The sequence below is a fragment of the Zingiber officinale genome, chromosome 1B (assembly GCF_018446385.1).
Source record: "Zingiber officinale cultivar Zhangliang chromosome 1B, Zo_v1.1, whole genome shotgun sequence".
Taxonomy (NCBI): Eukaryota; Viridiplantae; Streptophyta; class Magnoliopsida; order Zingiberales; family Zingiberaceae; genus Zingiber; species Zingiber officinale.
Window position 1 is genome coordinate 145,792,286 of NC_055986.1, and position 7,695 is coordinate 145,799,980.

Genomic DNA, 7,695 nt, shown 5'->3' on the forward strand with positions numbered 1-7,695 from the left:
AAATAGAATAAAACTTAGGTTTAATTTATTTAAACCCTAAGTTTAGTCCTTAATCAACTCCCATTTAAATGGGTATCCCAAACAGCCCTCCTCTGTACCCGGAATCCATCCTCTCAAAACGGATCATACGGAGCCCGTTTAAATCCCGAAAATTTCTAAAAATTCCAGAAAAATCCACTACGATTTTTCGTCCAATAACATTTATTATTTAAATTTGCGGTATCTTACATTCTCCCCCACTAATAGAAATTTGGTCCCCAAATTTACTGGTCAACTCAGGGATCCTCATCCAAGGGTAACCACCAAGCAACAAACTCAAATATCACTCTATCCAAATATAATAACCAAACAGCATCCTCATCCACTACTCCACCCTAGTATCATAAACCTATCTCCAAACATGACAATCCACCTCTAAGTGAATAGCGACGACTCTGTGAGCTATGAACTCACCCTACTTCCTCTACTCCCACTCTGCAATCTAGCCAACAGTGGGAAAAATCAAACACCTCTAAAATCCAAAATCCACCATCAATAGATTCTCCAACATCTGTATAGGGCGCTCAAACTATCCATCAGTCTGAGATGAAAATCTATACTAAAGTGAAACTCCTAATCCAAAGTCTGCTGTAACCATAATCAAAACCATGACATGAAATCACTGATCTCCATCCAAAATAATACTCAGAGGTACATCATCCAGTCTGTAAATCCTTCTAGAGTATAATCCTGCTACTCCATCCAAAAGAATCCGTCGTACATACTGATAGATAGGGAGCAAAGTCATCAACCAATCCATGATTGCCCAAACCATCATATTCCTGGATAATCCCACAACAAAAACCGTCATAACTTGCTTCCAACTCGACTCCAGTATCCAAATCAACAAAGACAATCCTACTGATCTCCGATGTTCAGCCTCCACTTGCTGACATACTAGACATCAAACTACAAAATCCACGATGTCTTCCTTCACAAAAATCCACCAATAAGAACACTCCAAATCTCTATACAACATGTATCACAAATCTAGAACGATGTGTTTCCTGTGGTCACTCTTCCCGGATAAGAAGTGGCCCGGAAACACACCAGATCTCCCACGAAACAAAGAATCCAATTCTCATTACACGAGAATTCTAACTACTGGCATGAGACTGCTTCGCTCATGCTATATCGAAACTGCACCAAACCCCAGGTACGATACAGATGTGTAGAGTACAAATCCGTCTACACTAGAAAGCATAACTAAGACAGGTGCAGCTATCTAAACTGATCTCGCAGGCATCTATCCAGGAAAATCTCATACCCTTCCTAGACAGTCCGGTCAACTGTATAATGCCGGAGAAACCCTCAATCAAACTCTGGAAATATCCAGCAAAACCAATGGAACAGTGAGTCTCCGGTATAGACTACAACTACACCCAACTGATAACAACCTCTATCTCCGGTGGATCCACTAATATCCCTCTACTAAGGCGGCGTGTCCTAGAAATCTCATAAAAGACAATCACAATACGTACTACTAACTTCACATATAGATGTTCCCGTCGAAACATCTCTAGAACTATGTAAAGATAGTGCACGTAATCCACCTCGGACCGAAAATATATCATAACATCGTCAATGGAGATAATGAAGACCGATCAAACCCTAAGAATACCAAGTACACTGAGTCCATGTAAACATCTAAGCATGGTATGCCTAAACGGTAACCCCAAGGACTCATAATGTACGTACAACAGGCTCACTCAACCGTAAGATCTCCAACAACGAGTCTGTGATCGAATCACCACTACAAATCACCAAATCCATATATATCACAGACATACTACACTCCATGTCACTACCAATATCGAACACCAAATCATAGATCATCAAGTCAAATATCCGCTAAAAGATCGTCAAAAGACAACAAATCACCACACCTGATCTCACAATATCCACCAAACTCCAATCATCCTCAACATCAATCAATCACACCAAATAGTCCCCTAAACCAAGATAGAGTAAAAGGAAATCATCCAACCTTCAACACTCACTACCAACAAACTAAATGTATCCAAAAGGTCTGCCAAATCTCATCATCTCATCTTTTGAGATACTCATATCTCCATAGTAAAAGAAGATCAATCCAAAGTCAAAGGGTCACACAACCCTTTTGACTAAGAGTACACCCATCTAGAAAGTATCTCCACAACTCTCATAATCATCCCATATATGTCCCTCGATAAATATCGATAAAAGGTCAAACCCTCTAATATGAGATATAGACTACAAGATCTGGTAAAATGATCACGTGGCCAAAGTCTTGAACCACCTAATAGAGACAATGTTAGTTGAGTCGTCTAACCATTGTCTTGTACCCCATCATACTGTGATTGCTCCATCTGAGGTTCAATAACCTCCAGTATCAAGCAATGAACACAAAAATAGAGGAACACTATAACCAAACAGCTTATCAAAATATCTGTCAATCAACGCTCTACCCCTCAAAGATCATCATCTGAAATTATACCTAGTTACGGTCGGACTTCCTAGGTATTACTCAACTAACACCACTTCCTCCGCACCATTGCGGGGTATATATCACTAAGTACATCATGGATATCTAATCATATCCAATAGTTCCATGAGTCAGGATCTCCCATGGAACAACGATAGGCGAGTCTACTGGTCATCGCCTTATAAACCACCATGCTACCGAAAGAGGTAAAGAACTACTCTCTCTCCAAAACATCTCAAGGAAATCACTAAGCGATGACCTGATCTCCAAAACATTCTCTGCTTCTTCCTTCACGTGGTACCGGGTCACGTAAAGGTTAAGCAGCTAACTTCAACTCTCTCATGACAGTACATATCTTATATCCAAATGTACTCTCCAACTCATATACCCTAGTAACGGCTGTATCTCAAAGTGTTAAGCAAATAGCCTTACACTTTTCCACACCGTGCAGTATCCTATCTGAATGTACCTTCTAAGTCCTCCAACCAGGTACAGACAATCCATAGTCAAAGTCCCCGTGGAATAGGATACATCGATCCTCTACAGATCGACTAAGCCGATATGGTATACGGCCGATTCATCCTTTCTACCCGGTATAAGTCAAAATATCTAACCGAGTATGAAACATCCCACAGATAGGAATCTCTAAAAATAGAGTAAGTCAGTCCCCTACTGGTCGGACCAACAAAATAAATCGATCATCTCCTAACCGATCCAATAAGAGTAAATTAATCATCCACTGATGAAACTAACTAAGGTAAATCGATACACCACTACCCAAGTCAACAAGGGTAAATCAGTCAAACCATAACTACACAAGTCAACCAAGTAAATCAATCATCACCAGGAGTAAACCGGTACTCTACTACCTGAGTCAACATGGGTATACAGATATCATCCACCATCCAGCTAATAGTAACCAAGACTAGTATGGGACTCTAACTCTCAACCAACTAGTAGTATGATATGAGGAAATCCCCTGAGACTGTAAATCCTTGATCTCCAGTGGGTCAACCGTGATCGGTGATTGACCCTACACATGAAATGTATGATACAAACAACTAGACAAGTACTAACATATCATAACTATATGAACAACAATACATACACCAATGTAAATGCATGATAACAATACGAACATACCTCCTATGGCTGGAGATGTCCTGCTGCGTCCAAAACCCAAAAGTCACATCAAGAAAATCGAATCACGAAATCCAAAACACGAATAATAGGCATCGTACCTCTGATACCAAAATGGTATCAATAAATCTCGAAAACCCAAAACAAAACAAAGCAGGCAGTGAGATACTAAATTGTCACGCCCCAAAGGAGTTCTGTCCAACAAACCGTAGAACCTCCCTTGTAACAATGACAAATGAATCAACCACATGCGGGTGGAATATTTATATACACAACCACTATAGCTCACACGACTGGAATGAAACAATCACAACCACGCATTATATATAAAATAGCCCACACGGCTAAAAAATGAAAAACGGAAAGCCCAATACAACACAATCAACACAATGCTAGGCTTATACAACAAATACAACACGAAACCATAAGATAGCCACGCTATACACAAATAACTGATGCGAAAATAAGAAAAGAATATCGAAAACAATCACAATCTTGATGCGACGTAGACCCAGGATACTCGAGCGACACCAACCATCTACAAACTACCGAAACATAAATGTATACGTGCGGTGGTGAGTATAGGTAACTCGTAGGTAATAGAAAGTGCATGGTCTATACATAAACATGGAGATCACAAGTATCCAGTCTCGATAGGGAATAAAGAACACGATCATACTATCATAATCAATGATCTGAACCTACCTGACGTAATAACCAGACATAATCATAACTAACCTACAAACCGCACAAACCACTGCTGACATAATGGTAAATACATACCCAATCAAATCGACGCAAGGTACAAAGATCCAGAACTCACCGGATCTGCAACGGATATACCCGCGACACATGCGTAATATAAGTACGATCGCTTATACGTAAAATAAATGATGTATGCAGACGGCAACCAAATGCAACAATCATATCTCGATCGAGTGCGCAATAACGACAATCGCAACTAGTATCTACTGGCGATGCAAACGCAGACGCACCGCGATCAAACGCAAGAATAATAAGCTGTGACGCTCACGGTCACCCCGCCACCTCTCCGGACACCACGACCCCTGTATGGCAGAGGCTTGGGTCCGTGACGACTGTACTACCCTCCAACCCACTATATAGTGGTCGAGGCGACATCGCAAGAGCTATCTAACTACATAAGATCGTGGTCCCCGATCGCCACAACGCCGGATCTCACTAAACCTCGCGGGTGGCACGACAGACTAGCAGAAGAATCGCCCAACTACCACTACCCACGAGTGGTCGAGTGTGCACCAAACCAACTGATGACTCTCTCACCACAAGGGAGACAATGGTCATCAGATGAATGATCATGATATATATATATAATCATCATCCATGCAACAACCCCAATCCTCATAAATACCTCCAACATGAGTATAATCGTCATGATACCTCCACATATCCCACCAAACATATGTATACAACTACACATGTATAATCAACCAATAATCCTCAATGAACATATCAGACGTACATGGACAACCCCACATATACAATCAACATGTATCCTCCAATAAAAACACATCGGACACGTGTATAAACCACAGACGCGCAATCAACACACTCCTCCAAAAGTACATAACAAATACGGATATACACACCACATGTAAATGCACGGTCAACCAGATGACTCCTCTACACATACCCACCTATGTACAGTCCACATCATATACCCAATCAGCATGATAATACCAGCCACCCGACAATCCCTACAGGACATACTCTACACGTGTAATCACTATAGAGTAGATATCAAGAGTTGAGACTGTATATGAATTAAATGGAACACCTCAAAGATCAAGCATAAGTCTCTAGCAGGAAGTCAACAAACAGATATGATATAAGGTAAAGCAGTCTAATCCATCGGATAACAACCATGCACTAAGTACAAGAAAATCTACATAGAGGTAAAGGAAGAAATACCCGCCTTAATTTGTCGACCGTGTCCAGAATAAATCCCACGTCGTGATGATCATCCCATATCCAAGTCCTGCATAAATCAATATTTACATATTTTATTTAGCTAAATTCATATGATTAAGTAGCTAAATAAAATCCCTAACCCAACTAGGATCACTCCAACTAAATCTGATCTCTGATTAATCCTCCAAACCATCTACATGCTTCCATGTGCTCTAAACCAAACATACGTAATAACCATTAACAATACTTTCCAATAGAAGTAAAACCTTAATCCTTAATCCACAATCTTTAATTAACAACTTACCATAGATTGGTGTCAATAGTGCCAAGAGCCATCAAAGAGCCAAAACTGAAGCAACCACTGCTAGAGTCCGTAGCTGGAGCAAGGTGGAAGATACTGTCCTCCAAAACAAATACCCCAAATCAATCTTCAATCCAATATATATAACTCAAGTACATGCCAACAATCTCATACGTTTCATAACCAATTCCGTTGAAGCTAAACACAAATTCATCCCTACCACTTACCTTGAGGTCCGGCAGAAGTACAACAGCTCTCAGCTCTTATGACTCCCTGTCCATAAACTCCAAGAACACACACAGACCTGTCCTTCCAAGAAACAATTCAAAACTCCAATCATATATCAAAGGATTTGCTGAAACCCTAATTCACAGCACTAATCTTACCTCAACAGAACCCTACCTCAATCCAGATGCCCCAGAACATGATTTGTTGCTGAAGAAAATCACTGTTGGAACCCAAATCCATATTCGTAGCAACTTCCCCTCCAAATGCACTGTGAAGAACAAGAGCTACTGTCCTCTGCCGACATTGGTGATCTATCCAGTGGTGAACTCGAACAACAACCCTCCTCGCCATAGAGATCGCCACAGCTTCTGGTGACCAGAACCTCCTCGTCAAGCTAGGGAATGGCTGGAACTAGGTATTTCGGCGATCAGAGGCCCGGCTCGTGCGTGAGGTAAAGCAAGATCCAAGCTAGAGGTAGGTTTCCCCCTTCTTGACTGAGAGTATCTGTGCAAAGGCGATCTAGGGCACGGTAGAATAGGGGTCTTGGATGCCCATTCTCAACGAGCACTCGGCGTCCATGACTCGGAGAGGGAAGATTGAGTGGCTGGATGGACTCGATCAATCGGTGGAGGAGAAGGGAGGCTCGGTGGCTACACGACGCCGGCGCGATTAAACTGGCCGCGGTAGAGACGCTAGGAGCAGAGAACAACCGGAAAACTCGCTAAAAGGCTCAATAGAGGAGAAGGGATCCACACCTCGAGAGGGAGAGGAAGGAGGGGGCGATAGCACGAGGAGGCCGTCGGCGTCGGGGAAGAAGAGGTCGCGCGAGAGAGCCGGGAGAGGAGATCGGGGAAAGAAGGTCTCGGCGGGGAAGAAAAAGGGATCGGGGAAAATAAAGGGAAAAGGGAAATAAAATAGAATAAAACTTAGGTTTAATTTATTTAAACCCTAAGTTTAGTCCTTAATCAACTCCCATTTAAATGGGTATCCCAAACAGCCCTCCTCTGTACCCGGAATCCATCCTCTCAAAACGGATCATATGGAGCCCGTTTAAATCCCGAAAATTTCTAAAAATTCCAGAAAAATCCACTACGATTTTTCGTCCAATAACATTTATTATTTAAATTTGCGGTATCTTACATTAACCAAGGTCAAGGTGTCCAAGGTTAAGAAGGTTAGGTTTGTAGGCCAAGTGTCATCGCAAGTGCACCGATGTGGCCTGGCAATTGTGGATGAATCACCTTGGGAGGTGACTAAGGTTAAGAACTCTAGGGGGAGCTCAAAGAGTCAAATTGGGACCCATGGCCAATGGATCTCAAGTAGATTTTACTTGGGAGTCTAACTTGGGTCATGAAATATGTCAAAAGGTTTGGAGATGGATTTGAGTCTCAACCTTAGGGAATTAGCGCAAATTGGGTTGTGTTTCATGCAAGGAAATATGACATTGGGGTCATATTGCATGATAATTGATTTTGGATGTATTGATGTCATATAAACCAATGCTAGGGATGCATTGTGGGTTAGTATGAGCAAATACATCAAGAGGAAGCCAAAACTAGGACTTTAGGTCAAG

General features: G+C 41.7%; 1 long non-coding RNA gene across 3 annotated transcripts; it reads right to left on the bottom strand.

The window, feature by feature from the left end:
• Positions 1-5,597: 5,597 nt before the first annotated feature.
• On the bottom strand, positions 5,598-7,170 carry LOC122007404. 3 transcript variants are annotated; one of them, XR_006118987.1, is made up of 5 exons: positions 6,281-7,170; positions 6,122-6,198; positions 5,898-5,990; positions 5,734-5,805; positions 5,598-5,660 (listed from the first exon to the last, which is right to left on the bottom strand). It is a non-coding gene; the product is annotated as an uncharacterized LOC122007404 (long non-coding RNA). The 3 variants fall into 3 exon arrangements; XR_006119026.1 differs by having other exon boundaries at positions 5,739-5,805; positions 6,297-7,162; XR_006118940.1 differs by having other exon boundaries at positions 6,297-7,160.
• Positions 7,171-7,695: the final 525 nt, after the last annotated feature.